Source organism: Mauremys mutica, chromosome 11 (assembly GCF_020497125.1).
Source record: "Mauremys mutica isolate MM-2020 ecotype Southern chromosome 11, ASM2049712v1, whole genome shotgun sequence".
NCBI lineage: Eukaryota > Metazoa > Chordata > Testudines > Geoemydidae > Mauremys > Mauremys mutica.
Genome location: NC_059082.1, coordinates 73,464,197 through 73,483,955, shown reverse-complemented (window position 1 = coordinate 73,483,955; position 19,759 = coordinate 73,464,197). Strand labels below are relative to the sequence as shown.

The window sequence follows — 19,759 nt, the reverse complement described above, 5'->3', positions numbered from 1 at the left end:
CAAAACATTTAAAGCTTGTTTTAATAAAAATAAATTTTATATGCTATGTGTTTAAATTTATTACCATCTTAATGCAGTTTGACAAGTCATAAGCAAAAACACTATCTAGTATAGGGGTCCCCAATGTGGTGCCCGCGGGCGCATCTAAATGTGCCTGCGTCCTGGCCAGCGGTTGAGCATCCGCTGAAATGCCACCGAATTTCTGCGGCATTTCGGCGGCGCCTCTTGATGACGCCGCTTGCCCCCCGACGGGCGGCGCCATCAAGAGGCGTCGCCGCCGAATTTCTGGGGCATTTCGGCGGCGACGCCTCACGATGACGCCACTTGACGCCGACAAGTGACATCATCGAGAGGCATCGTCGCTGAAATGCTGCAGAAATTTGGTGGCATTTTGGCAGAGGCTCAACTGCTGCCACGGTCCTTCGTCTGGTGCCCGCCAAACGAAAAGGTTGGGGAACACCGATCTAGTAAATAAGCAATAGATCATTCACCATTTTCTAACTTACTCAAATATAAAATTAATAAGAATCTGAATATTAAGCTATGTAATTGCTCAAATAAATTTATATTATAGTGTACCCTCCTAGGTAGCAAAAAGATGTACTAAATCTAGCGTAAAGGCTCTATTTAGTTGTAAATCAACAATTTAATAGTTGCATCAACCAATGAGAATTCACCTCTCTTTAGAAAGTAAATACAAACAGAAAAGTTGATTAAAATCAATAATGTAAATGGAGGCTTTCCACTTGGTGATTTAAATCAGGATTTAAATCAATCCATCCTGACATATTTTATAAATAAAAAAAAGCATATAGAAGTGTCTGTGGTGCCCTCCAACATCAAGTGCCGGCAGTATGCCTGATGCTTCAAAGCTGCAGGATCACAATCTATGTAATAAATATAGCAGCATACCACTGTACAATACATTTAGCGTACAGTGAGGAAAGCTCAGAATTAGATCTGGACTCAATCTTTCAATTCACAAGCCTGCAAGAAACTAGAAACTGTAACAATATTGAGTCTCCAGAGTTAAGAGTACAGCCTCGTAACTCAACAACAAGCATCGACAGGAAGTATTATGTATGCTAGTAGCTGTAGTTAGAAGAAAACTCTTTCCCCATCCCTTACTGATGCTGCTAGAGGAAGGACCATGCAGTATTGTTACAGCCGTGTTGGTCCCAGGATATCAGAAAGACAAAGTGGGCGAGCCAATATCTTTTATTGGACCAACTTTTGGAAGAACAAGGAAATGAAAGAAGGGGCAGGGCAGAAAACCACTCATCTTCTATTGTTGTTATGCTACCAGCTATAGTCAGGTTTCAAATAACAAAACAGAGCCCATTTTAGAAAACTGGAGGCAGTCTTAGGCTCCCTCCAGGCAGAACAAGAGAGCCTAGTTAGTTTCAAATTTACTCATTCTCAAGATATGGGTAAATAGTAGCTTCAGATACTATACTGGCCCTTGAGTTCCCCAGCCAATTTTTCAGTTTTAGAATAGTATTTTGCTTATTTTAAAAAGTGGTTTGCCCCAGTGGTTCTCAACCAGGGGTGTGCATACCCTTGGGGATATGCAGCGGTCTTCCAAGGGGTACATCAGGCTACATAAAAAGCACTAGCAAAGTCAGTACAAACTAAAATTTCATACAGACAATGGCTTGTTTTACACTGCTCTGGGAGCGCTGCGACCACACTCACACTTGAAAGCACTGCCGCGGCAGCGCTTTGAAGTTTCGAGTGTAGCCAAGCCCTTAGTAAAACACTGGAATTAAACTGCAATTACAAGGACACCCCACACAGACTGACTAGGAATCCGTCCTCGGCCAACCACTCAGCTTTCAGTCTTTGTGATACCATTTCAGGAACTCTCTAATCAGTCTTCCAAAACAGACAAAACCTGAATTTCCAATGCAAGAAGATTCAAGGTCTGAAAGACGTTGAGAAAGTAGCAACAAAGCACAATCCCATTTTTCCTCCTTTTTTCACAGGTCATCTTTAACAAGGCAGCCACATTCTACTTACACTGTAAGGGTACTGTACTGAAACAACAACAAGAGCTATAGAAAGACCTTAAAACTGTGGACAAACTTGTCTGTCTGCAATTTGCCACTGGGGCTGAATGTGGCCCAAAAGGTACAGGTACTTTGCAAGGAGCATTTCATCAACAAATCACATTTCGACCTGGCAGCTCAGCTTATTTCATGCATCTGACACCCACAAGCGTCCCTCCACCTAGAACGCTAGACTACAAGGGACAGATTTTAAAACAAATAGGACGTGGGTGGCAAGCTCCCTTCTTTGAAAAAGTCCTCTCCCCCCCATCTTTCAACCATAGTAATATTTATTAGATTTCCTTTCTCCTGCACCTCCACCCACTCAGTTTCCCCTTTTCAGGTTTTTAAACAAAATTAAATAGCTAGAATTTAGATAATTTCTGATCCCTTTAAAAAAGTTCTGTGAGAAGACAGACACTTTGGGAAAGATCATCACTACTGAATTGTATTCCTTTATATTTCTGCTAATTTAAAAAAAGTGAATGCATGTATGTACACTAAGGTCATCTGGCCTTTGGTTCTCATGTTACCACAGGGCAATCGAATAACCTCCCATCACAGATTCACTGCCTGGTAAGAGCAGAAAAAAAAAAGTCTCTATCAACTTAGCTTAGTTTATTGAGTTCAAAATGAAGTTTAGAATGTTAGTCCAACAACATAGGGATTCAGAAATGAGGTATACCTCTATCTGAAATGTTTTCAAAAATTAGCAGCAAGTACGAAGCAGTTCTAATGGCTGACTATATTAAACAGAGCTTTAAGAGAATTCTTTTGCTTACAAGCTATAGTATAAAAGTCACAGCTATGGTTTTCAAAAATTAATACCTAAAGTTAGAAAGTTAACTGATTTAGGTAACAAAATATGGAGTGATTTAATTTTTAGGAGTGCCAAGCACACAGAAATAATTTTGAAAAAAAAATCAGGTAATTACTTTAAGAGCCTAATGTTAGACAACAATTTTTGAAAATATTGGCCCATGCCTCTGAAGACTTTTACCCACTATTGTTAGGAGCAGCACTTAGAACTACTGAAATTGAAAGATTAGGGGGAAATGTTCTGTTTTCCCAGTTTCTTCACTTTATATAGTAGAGTGCTGTCAAATACACAGTCAAGTCCCTGTGTACAGGTGAATCTTTCACGAAGTAACAGGAGCAAAAAGAAGCATTTTAATAAAGGAGGCCCCAAAAACTGACAAAGGAACCTACTTTTAACTGTTTATTCTGACTTGACTTCAAGTTGATGCGTCATGAGGGAATACAGCAGACACGAAGTATAAGCTTTTCACAATACTTAGTGCTTAAATGAATATTGTCAAGTTTAGTAGGCCCAAGATCTGACTTTCTCTGCCTCTATTGTCCCTCCTTCTCTCTTGCAAAGTCTGTTAGAAGAATCCATATAACTTCTACATAGAATGGTGGGAAGGGATGGAGAAGAGTGAAAGAACATAAGGCCATTGTGTTCCAATGACCCATGATCCATCTATCCCAGTATCCTGTCTTCTGACAGCGGCCAAGACTAGATGCTTCAGAGGGAATGAATAGAACAAGACAATTATCCAGTGATCCAACCCGTCATCCAGTCACAGCTTCTAGCAGTCAGAAGCTTAGGGAAAACCAAAGCATGGGGTTGCATCCCTGACCATCTTGGCTAACAGCCACTGATGGACCTATCCTCCAGTTATAGTTTTTGCCTTCATAACATCCCCTGGCAATGAGTTCCATAGGTTATAAGAACAAACGAGTTATTTACAAAAAGACCCAAACTAGGTTTGTGATGTAACAGGGGTACCTGTTAGAGTACAGGAAAGTAAGAGACCAAAGTATGAATTTCAGCCAAATAGGGAGCAAGCAGACATTGCATAGCTTCCACACACCACTTCTGTTATTACACATCAATCTCATAGTGCAACATCCTAGCTCCTCTTGGACACAGTTGGAAATGTGTTGTTTTTGAGGGAGAGGAGATAATCTTCTGAAGTGTCATCATCCCATGGCAAACCAATAGAGTTGGTGGTGTAATGATCCCTGAGGGTGCTATGACAACATGTGATAACACAACCCTTGAGTTAGCTATGCTACAAGGAGATGGAGTTCTGGAAACACTGCAAAGGGACCTCACCTCTGTACAGATGGCTGCAGATGTGGGCAAATCCAAAGCTGTCAGACCAGCAGCATGATTAAAGAACCATGCTCCTACCCACTGCCTTGTGCTAAGAGGCTTCTCTTCCCAAAGGGGAACTATAACTCATTTTCCATAGCTTCAAAACCATAGACATATTCAGTGAACTGTCCCCAATGAAGCCATAAGAGTTTTGCCATTGACTTCAGCAGGCCCAGGATTTCACCCTTTGACTTTTTTACCCCCTCCTTTAATAAAGGTGACAAGGCCCATAGATACTGGCTTTTTAGCACAAACCTGTCATAACAAGTGCATGGCACCTTACATTCACAGTGCACTTACTGTAACAGGGACTAGCATGAGCCCAAACTTACAGTCATTTGTGACTTATGTGATTCACGTACCTATGTGGCCTCCATCACAATAATGTCTGAGTGCTTCAATCTTTTCTTATTGTTTTATCCTCACAAACACCCCATTTTACAGATAGGGAGCTGAGGCACAGAAACTAAGCAAGTTTCCCAAGGTCACACAAGTAGTCTGCATTGAAGCAGGGAACTGAACTCATGTCTCCCAATTCCCAGGCTACTGTCTTAACCACCAGACCATCCTTCCTCTCTAACATTAAGGAGTGGGGAAAAAACAACAACGTCTTCATTGGAAAAGACATTGGACAAATGCTAGCAGCAAACCACAAGGCTGGCAGACTTGTAAGAGCAAACCCTTGTTGAAGCATTACAAATGGGAAATTAGATTTGGTAAGAAAACAGGTCTCACTTTTGAGATTAGCAAGAGTACACAGAATAAGATGTGACAGCATTACTGTAAACAGAATCTGCTATTTTAACTCTACACTTGAAGGCAGACAAACTAATTTAAGTTATTCATATAGAAAACATGCTGCTACCATAAACTCCAAATAAGCTTTGCTAGACCATGGGCTCTCATTTCATTATTATAAATATTAAATGATGTAACAATTCCTAGTAACCAACTGTTTCTACTTATAATTTCAAACTTAAAACTCTGCTATTGTTCACAATAAGCATTTAATATTAATATTGTCCTATTTAGTGAGTAGGAATCTAGCCATCTGAAATTCCTATATAAGTGATCAAATTAACTTTGTATTTACTTCCATGGAGTGTATTTTTAATTTTTGCAATGTCTTCCCCACATATCCCCAAAACTACCACTTAAAACAGGCTGAAAAGCAAAGAGCTTCAAGCAAACATTAAACACACTTAATACAAAATATTTGTTCATAAAGATATGAAGAACTTTTTAAGAAGGATGTTTATATATTGTTTCTTTTAAAAAAGGCTCTGAGAACACTAAGAACATTAACATCTTAAATTAGACTTTATCTTGTAAATGTAAAAATTTGTGCTATAATGCACTCGACAGTTGCCAAACTGTAACACTACTACTTAAAACCAGGTCTGTTAAATAGATAAAAACACTGTATATATAAAAAGGAGCTGAACAGAAAATAGCTATGAATTCAGTTGTACTGAGGCAACAAACATGTCTTCTCATTGTTTATACACACAGAGAATCTAAAACATGTCATAGCTAAAGTGCATTGAGTCATTTTACAGACAGGGAACCTTCAGATTAGACAGTGATTAAAAACTCAAGCAGAATTTGCTGCACATGAATCTAACCAGGCCTCTTCATTTAAAGAGGTACAGTGGTCTACTGAAGGCTCACTAGAATTAGATGTTTAAGCAGTTTCAAACAAGCAGTTTCAAAACAAAACTCTAATTTACAGTTTGTCTAGCTAAAGCTCCAAGATCTATCAATTTATATTACATTAACAAAAAACAGCAAATGCATGGCATCAAACCTATATATCCAAAATCCTGAGTCATCCGTTTCACGTATTTAGAATGAGTATATGCTTCAGCATTCTGTTCCAAGGTCCAGCAATCCCAGTCAAAATAATTCAAGGCAAGTTTGCAAGTTGACAGCACATTATTTTCTGTTCCACACCACAGAATCCCAAAATGGCTTCCCAGTCTCAACAAAGCAGGATCAGACTAATCTGATCCAGCCTCTCAAAGCTCCTATTGTCAGTCATAGGCAGAGTTTGAATTTATTGGACACTGCTACTTTAGCCAGCCCACACATTTAACCCATTAGTTTCTCTCCATAAAAAGGGATTGACAGGCTCACATTTAAAGACCTTGTCGAGCATTTTATTTATAGTTACAGGCTAACTTTGATTTAACTACCATTTTTTCAATAAACTTTATACCAACAAAAAAACGCAGCACTTGATTTCTAAAATGCATGTTTCAGGTGTTTGGCAAAACAATTTGCAAGACCTAAATTTTCACCACTTATCTCTTCAAATTAAAGGTAAGCCTGATCCAATTTTCTGCTTTTTATAATACAGCTGAAGTCCCACCCTCAAACATACCAGTTGTAGCCCTATTTAAATTAGCTCTTAATCCCATGTCAATGAAGTAGTAAAGGCAGAAGAACATGACAGGTCATAGAATGATTTGTTAGTGTACAGATGCAAATAGAAAGATGTATTGATTACAAGGTTAGTTAACAAGGCTCTCCTTAAGCAGATCATTTGCAAAGGCAATGTTTCTACCTGGCATTTTTTCTTTATTAAAATCAGCAGAGTTTCATTTTTGACAAGAGTAAATAGTGTCCCTGTACATTAGAGACGGAACTGGAATGTAAGATTAATTTTTAATTATTTCCCTAATCACTGAAACATTAACAACCTTTGAAACAAAGTTTCAAAGAAGTAAAACATATATGCTTACATAGAGTATTTTATATTTCAAATGTGTGCTTAGATTTAAAGATATACTTCAAAAGCTGTTCCTCCTGCTTCACTTTTAGTATCACAATTTGCAGAATTAAAATACTGTAAAGCATAAACACCATACTGGACACTCCTAACAAAGCTGCGCTCATGTTGTCACTCTGCATGTGCAGAGCTGGGCTTAGCATTGATTAAGTAGTTTACAGTACTCTGTATTCCCCCCCCCTTTAAAAAAAGTAGAAATCTCTGCTACCCTGGGGAAAAAATATGAGTTTTTAGAAGGCTGTCCCTAAACAACAGTCAAAATATTATTTTACATATGAACATTGAGAAAGTATCAAATTTACTGTTTAACCTCAATCCTGTATTGACTGTGCACAGTACCCCATTATCTGTACAGAGCCCCACTGAATTCAGTGAGGCTCCCTACAGGGGCGCTCCCACATGCAATCAATTATAAAATCAACCTGTTTTAAAGTATGCTTTTAATGCAAATATTTTAACTTGCACATTCTCTGGCTAATGGTAGAAGTGAGAAAATGTTTAGGAAAAATTTCATTTCCTCTTCCTGAAATGTTAGTTTTAAAATACTAATGTCTCTTCAACAGATGCCAAACGTTTTTTTTTTACTTGTTTATACATATTTGACCAAACAAAATTCATTGTTTTTTGCTTTCTTACTAAAACAGATATTAATCATGATGCATTTAAGTGAAATTGCAAGACTGGCATAGGAAAGGTAGCTTCAGGGGATGGTTTACCTAAACAGAATGTAGTTGTCCATATTGGAATGTGGCTAGAACACCAGTTTTAATATCCCTATGCCTTGTCTTCACCACTAAAAAAAGTGGGTTTTTACCTCCGGTTAAGTAATGCATGTGAATGGTCCCAAGGTAAAAACACAGGGAAGAGGGGGCACTTTAATCTCCACCCACGACTGACTTTGTGGTAAAATTGTAGTGCTTACCTTAACTCACAGTAAAACTATGCTTCCTTGTCTTTACTGTGTTTTTATCTCAAGACTGCTCACAAGCTTAATTTATCCCAATGTAAAAAACACACTTTTTCTTATGTCATCTGATCAAAAATGGTAATGTTGGATGAACTGTGCATTAAAAATAGCAAAAGTGGAGCAAAGCAACTCTAGCAAGCAGTGCAGCGCAGCACTAACACCACGCTGGGGTACTGGTTCAGGTTAGGGTACACAGCAGCAGGCTATCACTGTTACCATGGCTTTGTCTACACTACGAGATAGGGGTGTGATTCCCAACTCTTGTAGACATACACACCATCGAGCTAGCATTCAGTAGCACTGGCAGTGGTAACACAGGCTAGCTGAGCCAAGTACAAACCTGCTGGAACCCTGGTGGTATGTACTGAGCATGGTTATCCTGTGTCACTGCTGGCCATGCTACTACAGCTACATTACTATTTTTAATGCAACTAGCTCAAAGACAGCTAGTGTGCATATGTCTGTGAGAGCTGGGAATCACACCCCAAGCTCCTAGTTTAGCTGTTGCCTGTGTGACACAAATACAAGACTTCAGTTTCCAAGAAAATATGGCTTTTCACATGTAAAAAAGTTCCTACAATACACCAGATTCTGATTTCTCTCACTTCACTTTTATAGTGGTCTAACTTCTGTATCTACAGGAACAATCAGAATCTGGCCTAATAAGCCAGTTTCCCTAAAGTCTTCCTGTAAGGTTTATATTTCCTATTTCTTAATCTCATGCTAGCACCAACATGTTATATTCTGCCCTGCTAATAACTGTGCCTCTCTGGCTCTGCCCACGATACCGCCATGCCTAAAATAGTCTGATCACAGTTTACACCTACACACACATGTAAAGTACAAGCTGTAATAGATAAATGTATTATAATAGTTTTCAGAAGCTCCTGCTAGACTCCATCTGGGAATGTTAGACTCTAGAGCTATTTAACACTGGCCATTTTCCACCCCCCTGGAAAAAATCCCATTATTGCTAACAGCTCCATCTGTGTCAGGAACAAAAAGGCAGCCCTAGTGCAGACAACACATTGGCAGCAGGGCACCCGCCTGCAACACAGTCTGGGCACAGGCAGTATGTGCTAACTGGAGTGGGATGGGGACAAATGCATGCCCCTCCTTCACAGTTTGTCAGCAGCCCCCCCCCCCCCCATAGGACAGTGCAAGGCCCCAATGGTATCTACTGTGCACTGGTGAGGCCTCTGCTGGAGTCCTGTGTCCAGTTGTGGGTGCCACACTTCAGGGAAAATGTAGACACACTGGAGAGTCCAGAGAAGAGCAACGAAAATGATAAGAGTTTTAAAAAAACACCTCACCTATGGGGAAAGGTTTAAAAAAACTTGAGAAGAGACAACTGAGTGAGAGGGGAACCCACTCACAGTCTTCAACCCCATTACCAGCTGTTAGAAAGAGCCCAGCAACCAATTGTTGTCCATGCCTTTTGAAGGCAGGAAAAAAAGCAATGAGCTTAATTTGCAGCAAGGGAGACGGAGATTAGCAAACTCTTTGTAACTACAGGTAAACTCGGGAAGAGGGAGGTTGTGGATCCCCTTCAGAGGGGGATTTTAAGAAGAGACTGGACGAGCACTTGGCCTGCAGGGGCGGACCCAGGCCACCCCCTGAGCTCCCTGCCAGCCCCACGCCGCTCTAACCACGTGTAACCTCCCCCGACCCAGCGGCACCGCCAGCCGCCAATGCCCGGGGCACACCGGCACCACCCGCGGAGACGCCGCAGCCGCCCTGGCAGGGGAACGTTTGGCCGCACAGAAGCATCGCTGTGCGCAGCCTTGTTTCCCTGCGCTGCCAGGGCCGGGCGGGGGCCTCCGAGGAGCCAAACGCCGCTGCGGCAACTGCCGCAGCTTATCCCCGCCCGCCCCGCCGCCTCCTTCCAGGCAGGCGGCGGGGCCGGCAGCAGGTGGCCGGCAGGGGGCGGGCTGAGGTGGGGGCAGTGCGTGCCCCCCTCGCTCACGGGGGGTCGAGGGCCTCCCCTCACGGGGCAGTGCGAGCGCCCCACCCCCGGGCTCGGTAACACCAGGGCGGGCCTCCTCACCGGGGAGGTTCCCCGCCCTGAGAGCAGCGGGACCCGGGGGAGGGGTTGGCTCCGCGGAGGGACCTCGCAAAGAGGGCGCGTCCCCAGGGAGACGTTACCTGCGCGGGGAGGAGGGACCGAGCGGCGGCGACACTTGCTGGGCTCCGCCCCCGCCTCCCCTTTACCGGCCGCCGGGAGCCACCGCCCCCAGGTCCCGACGCCCCGCCCCAGGCGCCGCGCAGCGAGGCACAGCGGCCCCTGGCGGAGCGGGGCGCACCTGCTGCTCCCGCCTACTGCCCCAGCCGGAGCCTGACACTTCCCACCCCTGGCACAGAGCCCGGTGTGACACACCCCGTCAGTCACAGTGTGACACCCCCGACACCAGAGCACGGTGTGACACACCCCGTCAGTCACAGTGTGACACCCCCGACACCAGAGCATGGTGTGACACACCCCATCAGTCACAGTGTGACACCCCCGACACCAGAGCACGGTGTGACACACCCCGTCAGTCACAGTGTGACACCCCCGACACCAGAGCATGGTGTGACACCCCCATCACAGTGTGACACCCCCGACACCAGAGCACGGTGTGACACACCCCATCAGTCACAGTGTGACACCCCCGACACCAGAGCACGGTGTGACACACCCATCACAGTGTGACACCCCTGGCACAGAGCACGGTGTGACACACCCCGTCAGTCACAGTGTGACACCCCTGACACCAGAGCATAGTGTGACACCCTCATCACAGTATGACAGCCCTGGGACAGAGCACGGTGTGACACACTCAGTCAGTCACAGTGTGACACCCCCGACACCAGAGCACGGTGTGACACCCTCATCACAGTGTGACACCTCTGGCACAGAGCATGGTGTGACACCCTCATCACAGTGTGACACCCCTGGCACAGAGCACAGTGTAACACGCCCCCTGTCACCAGAGCACAGTGTGACACTTCTCTTTAGTCACAGTGTGACATCCCCACCCCTGGCACCAGAGCATGGTTTGACATCCCTGGCACCAGAGCTCAGTGTGACACCCCCCCATTAGTCACAGAGTGACACCCCTGGCACCCCAGCACAGTGTGAAACCTCCCCTCAGTCACAGTGTGACACCCCTGGCACCAGAGCAGTGTGACACCCCCCGTCAGTCACAGTGTGAGACCCTGGCACCAGAGCATGGTGTGACACTCCTGGCATGAGAGCACAGTGTGACACCCCTGGCACCAGAGCACACTGTGACACCCCCCATCAGTCACAGTGTGACATCCCTGGCACCAGAGCATGGTTTGACACCCCTGTCACCAGAGCACAGTGCAACATTTCTCTTTAGTCACAGTGTGACATCCCCACCCCTGGCACCACAGCACGGTGTGACACCCCCATCACAGTGTGACACCGCTGGCACCAGAGCACCGTGTGACACCCCCCATCAGTCACAGTGTGACACCCCTGGCACCAGAGCACGGTGTGACACCCCCATCACAGTGTGACACCTCCACCCCTGATCCCAGAGCACAATGTGACATCCTCGTCTCCCTAACTCTCCAGTGTGGCTGCGGCTATTAGATTTTGTGGGGCCCCGTGTAGAAGTCTTTTTCCTAATTTAAAACAAAATGATCACAATTATGGCATCAAGGTTATTAACGCTATACTAAACTCACCTTTTAATTAACATAAAGTGGTTCTGTGGTTACATTTCAGTCTTAAAACATGTAGAATATAGTTAAGTTAATTCAAAATAGCCTACTTCTTACCTTAGAACAGCTGTTATATTAGTTTCTTTCTGGGAGGGAGTTTGGGTGCAGGAGGGGGCTCCAGGCTGCGGCAGTGTTGGAGTGCAGGAGAGGGTGAGGGCTCTGGGAGGGAGTTTTGTGCAGGAGGGGATTCTGACCTGGGGCAGGGGGTTGGGGTGGAGGAGAGGGTGCGGGGACTGGGAAGGAGTTTAGGTGCGGGAGGGGATTCTGACCTGGGGCAGGGGACTGGGGTGCAGGAGGGGTGCGAGGTGTAGGCTCCGGCTGGGAGGCGCTTACTACAGGTGGCTCCCGGCCAGCAGCACAGCAGGGCTCGGGCAGCCTGCCTGCCATAGCCCCACGCCACTCCCGAAAGTGGACAGCTGCTGGCACATCTCTGCATGCCCCTGGGGGGAGGGGGACAGTGTGATTCCCCCCACCCCTGGCATCAGAGCACGATGTGACACCTCCTGCCCCTGGCACAAGGGCACGGTGTGACACCCCCGTCACAATGTGATACCCACCCAACCCTGGCATCAGAGCAGTACAATGTAACAGCTCCCCACCCCTGACATCAAAGCGCAGCGGGACACCCCCAGGCAGCAACGCCCAATGTGACTCACCTTGCCTTCCCCACCAGAGTGCCAGGTTCAGTGTGACACTTCCCTTAGAGCACCAGTACACAGCCTGATACCTACAGCGGGCCACTCTGACCCCTCCAGGGGACGAGTGCACAGCTTGCTAACCCCTCCCCAGGGCACCAACACACACATGCCATCTAGCCCCACACCATAGACACTGGGCTAGATGGCATGTTTCACTCTGAGTGTTGGTGCCCTGGGGAGAGGTTATACAAGGGAGCAGAATTAAGGTTGCCGAAGCAACTGTAAATGTGGCATTACCTAATCTTTGCTCTACATTGTAATATTAATATTCTTAATTTAGGGGGTTTGCATGTAATTAATAAACATGTTTAAATGTGTAGGCCCCAACATCAACAGATCACTACTAACTATTATGTCCTCTCCATTCAGAGAAAAGGCCACTTGCTATGACTATGTTTCCTTTTACCAATTTTTCATCAAAAAAAGACATTACCCTTTAGATTTTCCTTAATAAAACTTTTCCTTTTGTGCATCCATTTTTAGGTGACTTTGGACAAGTCACTTCACCTTCCTGGGACTCAGTTTACCCATCTGTAAAATGGGGATAATGACCTTTGTAGTAAAACACTTAGATACCTATAGATGAAAAGCAAGAGCAAGGTATTATTTTTCTCTTCCTCTGTTGTCTCATCTCAATTCACTATCTTTACCACCTTCTTTCCTTTACATTAATCTCTCATCCCTTTTCTCTCATTTGCCTTTTCCTTTAAGTGCTACTAACTATTGCACAGCACACCAAACTGTCCACTGGGATTTAAGGATCAATGCTGCTTAAAGGTTCAGTGTTGTGCACCAGTGGGGTCTGATCCTGCCAACATACATGGGAGTATTTTTAAGCATGTAAATAATCCCACTGAAGCCAATAGAGCTATTTACACATTTTCAAGATAGGTTTGAAATGAGTCTGACTATTTGAATAGTTTATAATACATTTTAATAAATTAAAGATGAAATCTGTGTTTGAGTCACAACTTTAAAATCTTTAATATTTTCAAATGTTTATAGAAAATCAAAATAGCAGTCTTACAGGCATCTCTGGGTGCACATTACTCCTTACCGTGAGAGACCAGAATTCTTTCAAGGCCATCCAAGTGGAAATAACTGATCAGAAAAAATAGAATGTGTGTAGCTTGTATTTCTTGAGGAAGGGTATAATTAGGTCAACATTATTATTTACCTATGTGCTCCAGTGAAAACGACTCAGGTTGTTGAGGAGAGATTCACTAGTTGATAAATATAGAAATATGAAAGAAAAGAAAAGCAGGGAGAATCTATTTCCTCCCATCCTAAGCAGTTTCTAGACGCAGAATGTTTGGATAAGAAGTTTGAGAACCCCTGTATTAGACAGTCAAGACCTGGTCCTCAGCCTAAATCCCATGGGAATCCTCTGGTAGTGTAGCGCTGGAACAGCCAACTCTATTACACTCATTCCTTCCTCCCAAGGGGCTGTGGCCAGGGCTGATGAGAGGGGAGACAGTTTTGCTTCGGCCCCAAGCTGAAGTGGGTTCTCAAAATGTGTGTAATATCTGTGTAAAGTAGGAAGGAGTGGGGCCACGGTGAACATGAGGTACCAGGGCCCCACATTTCTCTGGATGGGCTTGGACTTCGCTGTGCTCTGGCAACGCCAAGTGTAGAATGGGCCTTAGGAAACTGTTCCAGCACTCAGAGCTGCTCTAACTTGTGCTGGGGTCCCTTTTGGCTCCAGGGGAACAATGGATGATGAAGAAAGGTGACTCAGCACCAACTTTGCTTTGCCCCTCAGTTGTGCAGATACAGCCCTCAGGTTTTAGGGACATTGTTGAGTCAATTTATTGTTGAGTATAATTTATTATTGAATCAAAATATTTAGGTTTTGTTAAAGATTCATAGATTCTAAACTAGAAAGAGCCACTTGTATATATAGTCCATGATTTAAAAAAACAAAAACAAACAAACAGAAAAAACCCTGAATAGAAACAGTTTTAAACCAAATAAACATTCCTCTGAAGTTTCTTGCATCTAAAACAATGCAGCAGTGAGCAAAGTGAAATCAAATGCCAATGAAAGTAAAACTGACTGAGGAATCCACAAAATAATCAGCCAGAATAAACAAATAAAGTAAATCGGAGAGTTGTTAGTTGCAGCTCACGAAAGCTCATGCTAAAATAAATTTGTTAGTCTTTAAGGTGCCACAAGTACTCCTGTTCTTTTTGCAAAGAACTTTGTTTCTTACACCATACGATTACGCTGACAGGGCCCCCTTCTTTGTGCCATGAGTGAAGTCAGCCAAAGGTAATGCTGCTTCAGACCCTGGAATCAGGTCATCAGTGAAATGGGGGTGCATATCCCTTCAGTGCTACTTTACTATGAGATCCTGCCGTCGTCCTGACTTAAAGGAGATTTCAGATGTTAACAAGAAAAGCTGATTACTGATGATGAAGGCTGGCCTTGTTCCTGATAGCTCACTTCTGCTACTTCAGCTCAGTTACTGCTATTGTAAACTTCCGTGGGGAATTCATCTCAGTAAGTGGACGCAAGCCTGTTAACTGTCCATAAGTTTTGTTGATTCAGCTCCCTAATAATAAATTTAGTGATTCAGAATAACTGGGGAAAGGAGAGAACCTCTCCCAGGTTTCTATTTGAAGCTGGCAAACCTTTTAAGATCCACATGTGCGAGACAGATCATTTCAAGATAGCTGTCAATGATGCTCACTTGCTGCAGTGCAGCTACCAGATGAAGAACCTGAATGAAATCACCAAACTCAGCATTGTTGGGGACATCTCTTTCACCAGCATTTCGCCTGCTATGATATGAGTGAGATTTTGTAGTGTAACCTTCACACCAAGAAACATACTCTGGCCATTTCTTGAATAGCAGTTAACCTTTAAAAAAATTGCTGGCTTCATATATCCTTTGTACAATAACCTTAATAAAAATATTTGTACTAGAAAAAAAATACACATTCCAATGGCCATGTTTTATGCTCTGTCTTTTTTTTTCCGTATAATTAAACATGTAAGGGCTATGGCTCCAATCCATCATGTGTCCAAAAGGTCAAGCTCTGATCTGCTGTCCTTTGGAGAGGCTAGCAGTTACTTCCCGACTCTGCAGATCCCATGGAAAGGTTCTATGGATGAAATCCTGGCCCTACTGAAGTCAATGGCAAAACTTCCATTAACTTCAGTGGGGCAAGGATTTCACCCTTTATCCGGGGCAATGCTTTAATTGGTTTGGTTTGTTTACAGTTAAATGGGCTTTATCTGTGAGATAGTCAACCACTGCTAGTCAACCAGTAAGAACACTGGCATTCAGTTTCAGATGTTCCAATAAATTTTTAACTAATGGTTATATTTAATAAGACCAAAGTTTGCTCTTTGGGGAACTTATCCAACTCTCCATGAAGCCAATGGGAGTCTTTCCTCTGACTTCTGTGGGAATTAGATCATTATTCAGAATCTCCTTTCTGAAAGTGAACTTCACTACATATTATAGAGAAATTTCTGATTAAAAAAACCCCTCTTCATTTAAAAAAAATTAAGAGAAGTCAACACACATCTGTGGTTATAACTAAACAGCAAATAGGCAAGGTGTCAGCAGATAAAGCAAACAAAGCCAAAAATGCAAACAAACAGCTTCAGAAAATCTGCGTTGTACCACAATAAACCATCAAAAATATTTAAGTGTTCAAGAAGAAGTCAGAGTCTGTGGTAACTGCCACTAAGGTTATATTGTCAAAGGATGGGGTGGGGACAGAATGCGGCAACACTTCAATACAGTCATTTGACATCATAGTACTTGCCATAGCATGTCCTGTCTCTAGAGATCAGCACCAACATGGGCTATGCCACTGAAGTCTCAATGTCTGTCTGGGGTGCTTTACTGTCACTCATTTAATGCCCCAGTTCCTAATTCTACTTCAGATAGCAGGCAAACGTTTAGAAGACATCACATCCAGTGAGGAAAATGCATGCCACTTACCGAACATTTTCTTTCTTTGCGAATCCAGGTCCAAAGATTCTTCAAGACAGGTCCTATAGCCAGCACTGCAGAAAAATGCAGAACTATTTCTCTCCGTCACAGGCAGTGCAAGGGTAACCACACCCTCCTGAAGAGTCTGCCAACTGGAGATAACTTTCACAGCCAGGAAAAATTACTCTTGATTGAAAGTTACATGATAAATATTGCCATAAGAAAAATCCAAAAATCCCCGATAAACCCGAGCAGGTAGAACAGCTGAACTAGCCAAACAGAAACAATTGAATACATTTCAATTGCATCCCAACCGACACAATAAAAGTTGAATCTATAGACCAGGATTTTCTAATAAATTAATTTGTCAGAAAGGAGGATACATTTTCCCATTTCCCTGAAAATCCAGATCTACAGATCCTCCAGGATGGGATTTTAATAGGATCTGTTTTGAGAGAGCTTTGGAAAAATGGGGATAAAACTAGTAGCACCCCTTATCTCTGAGGTAATCATTTCCATGTGCATTTCTCCTTACTGAGGGACCATCGCTTGGAGCATTCCCCATCCAAAAGGACACACTGGAGGATGTCCAGTTTGTGGAACATGGTGAGTGTTATGCTGGGAGGATCTAACTGTTTCTTTAAAAATTTCCTTGTAAGGAGCATAGGCATGTTCAGCTCATGAAGCCACCATGGCTCAGAGGGAATAAGTCCAGAAACTAGATGGAGGAGTCAGGGACTTAGCTCTGTAAGCTTGCAAAAAGGCTCTCCCGGGGAAGCCTTGCTAAAGAAACACTTGACATTTGTATGTGCAGCAAACCTTTCCCAAAGTACTCAAGATGGGTGATCAGGCTGACACTTGAGCTTTCAAAGTGGCTACTTTGGACACCAAGCTTTGGACATCCTGGAGAAACTTTGACTATATTTCACTTCCATCAAAGAAGGGACATCTCTCTCTCCTCCTAACCCAGCAACTCAAGTGAAGCCAGGTCTCAAAATACCCTTTATTTAAACGATACAGTGGTAAAAATACCAGCTCAATAGCTACACTATCTACATGGTTGTTGCCACTGGTGGAAATAAAGAAGTCTGAACTTTGCCATTGTAGATGCATTCTTAAGATGTTGTGTCTTTGGCACAGAAGTTGCAATGTGGTTGCATTATCTGGCAGGTCTTTAAGAAAACTTTAGAGTTAGAATTTGGGTCTGGGCTGATGCCTGGGGAAGAGAACTTGGTGTACACTGCAGGAAACTAATGTTTGCTAGTAGTTCGTTGATACATTTCCTTGGCTTCTGAAGTTTCAGTATGATACACAAGTGACATATGCTTTAGTAGAATAGTTGTATAACTATTTCACAACTATGTGAAATATGCCATCCCACGTACATCACACCTCCCTTTCCACCTTCAAATAGCATCTGATACCCATCCTGTTCCACAATGCCTCACCACTCACTGCTCTGTGTTTGTAATAAGCTCATCCTTTTAGAATCTAAGCTTTTCAGTGCAGGACTTCATTTGACACATTTTACTTTTGATATAACACAAATGTATGCTTACAGCACTATATAAATAAGAATAATAGAGCTGGGCAAAAGTATTCCTAGAACAATAGTTGGTGTCCGCATCAGGAAAAATCACAGCGAATCACCACCAGTCTTCCTCCAAGAGGAGCTCAGATACTGCAGCGATGAGCATGGTATAAGAACCTATTAAGAATAGTTGGATCAATTGTTTAGTTTTGAAGGCAGGTTCCTGAAGAAGGGGGAGGAACTACATTTTGGCTTCTGCAGAGGGAACTCTAGTGGATGGAAAGTGGAACTTCAGTTTAGAAGAGATTTCTGCTTGCGAGTGCATATGGTTTAAGATTAGAATAATCCCATGTCAGAAGAGCAGTGACTAAAATACCATTCTTTTTATGGTGAGAGATGGGGAAGGGAAGAAGCTAGTGGATTCGCCAAAGGGGCCTATCCTATTTTCATATGCAAATTGTCTTTTTGTACATGCAAGTCATATATTTGTACATCTACCTGCTCAGTGTGCACGTTCATACAAGAGAATGCGAAAGTTAGGAATAAGAGCTAACTTGTCTATTTCTCTATTTCATTCAGATGTTTCTTTGATAATAGACCTTGTTTTTGTTTATGACCTGATTTTGCTAGTTTAAAATGGTAGATGAGGTTACTGTCTGCCAGAAAAAAAAATCTACCTTCAAAGCACATTTAATGAAGTTCTTAATAGCTAAACCAAACAGGCATTGATGGTGGTAGAATGTGAATGCAAATGATTGTTTCTAAGGCTTGTGCTCTTACCAGTCAACAAAGTTGGTGAAAATTATACTGTAGTTTTCCTTTATTTTTCAATGCAATTAAAATACTTTATTGGCATAATCAGCTACAAAATCTTTGCTAAAGAAACCTCAGGTATCTGTCAGAGTGGTCCAGATTTTCAGCTATACACTTTTGTGCTTCTCTGATCCATGAGGGCTGCCAGTAGCCATTTTGATACCCAGCATACAACATAACCTAAAGGCTGCTGTACATTAGGACAACTTGTTTGTGGCCCACTAAGGGCTGTTGCACTAGGTGATGAGTGCCAGAATACAATTCACTTAGATCAGGGGTGTCCAAACTACGGCCCGCGGGCCAACTGCGGCCCGCGGGTCAGTTTTTATTGGCCCGCAGCAAATTCTGAAAATATAATTGAATATGGCCCGCACATGGCGCTTGAGCTCAACTCTGTTGCACTTCTCAGTTTCAACACTAGATGGAGCCAGTCACAGAAAAGGTGCTTCTCCACTAAACAAAATTAAGCAAAGAAAAATAGTTACCACGAGTCACCAGAAATGGCAGCACCGAAGAAACGCAAGATAGCAAGTGAGTGTAGGCCTTAGTGGCAGGTAACATCAAGGGGGTGGGGGAAAATAAAACAAGGTAAAACTGCACCCTGCCAATTTAGGACATGTGAACCTTTGCATAAACGTATTTCTGCCTTGGCCCAGAGTACAGGGAATCTGGTCTACCACTCAATTCGGTCTGATGCAAACCCCCTGTAATTAACAAAAGCTGTTTGCTTCAACCTGGGTGCAGGGGGAGCAAGATGGTCAGTTTCCCAGTTCCACCTGCTTCCTGGTCTGGGAGTGTCCAGACACAGTTTCTTCACTAGGTTGGGAGGACAAGGAACAAGAGAACCTTCTGTTCCCCTGTGGGGCTTTCCCCCAGCCTTATACTGCCTCCATGGTATAGGCCTGATTCAAAGAGATTCCCACTGTCTTCAACGGACTTTGGCTCATACCCTACTTGCTTGCTCTAATGAGTCCCTAGTTAATCCCTTACTTGCCTATATTAATCATGGGAAAAGCCCCTCACAAGCTGTTTTAATTATTTATCTTAGTAATTTCCACACTAGCTC

The 19,759-nt window shown here is 43.4% G+C and overlaps 1 protein-coding gene across 11 annotated transcripts in view; it reads right to left on the bottom strand.

Annotated features, from left to right (window-relative positions):
* Positions 1-10,200, bottom strand: part of SUN1 (Sad1 and UNC84 domain containing 1) — a 58,981-nt gene extending 48,781 nt beyond the window's left edge. For 2 of the 11 annotated variants that reach the window (XM_044979199.1, XM_044979200.1), the window contains exon 1: positions 10,116-10,180. The gene's annotated coding sequence lies outside the window, so the exon portion shown is untranslated. Of the gene's footprint in view, positions 1-6,019; positions 6,206-10,115 lie in introns of those variants that run through there. The other 9 variants (XM_044979204.1, XM_044979205.1, XM_044979206.1 and 6 more) reach the window with 7 other exon arrangements.
* Between the last annotated feature and the right edge of the window lie 9,559 nt (positions 10,201-19,759).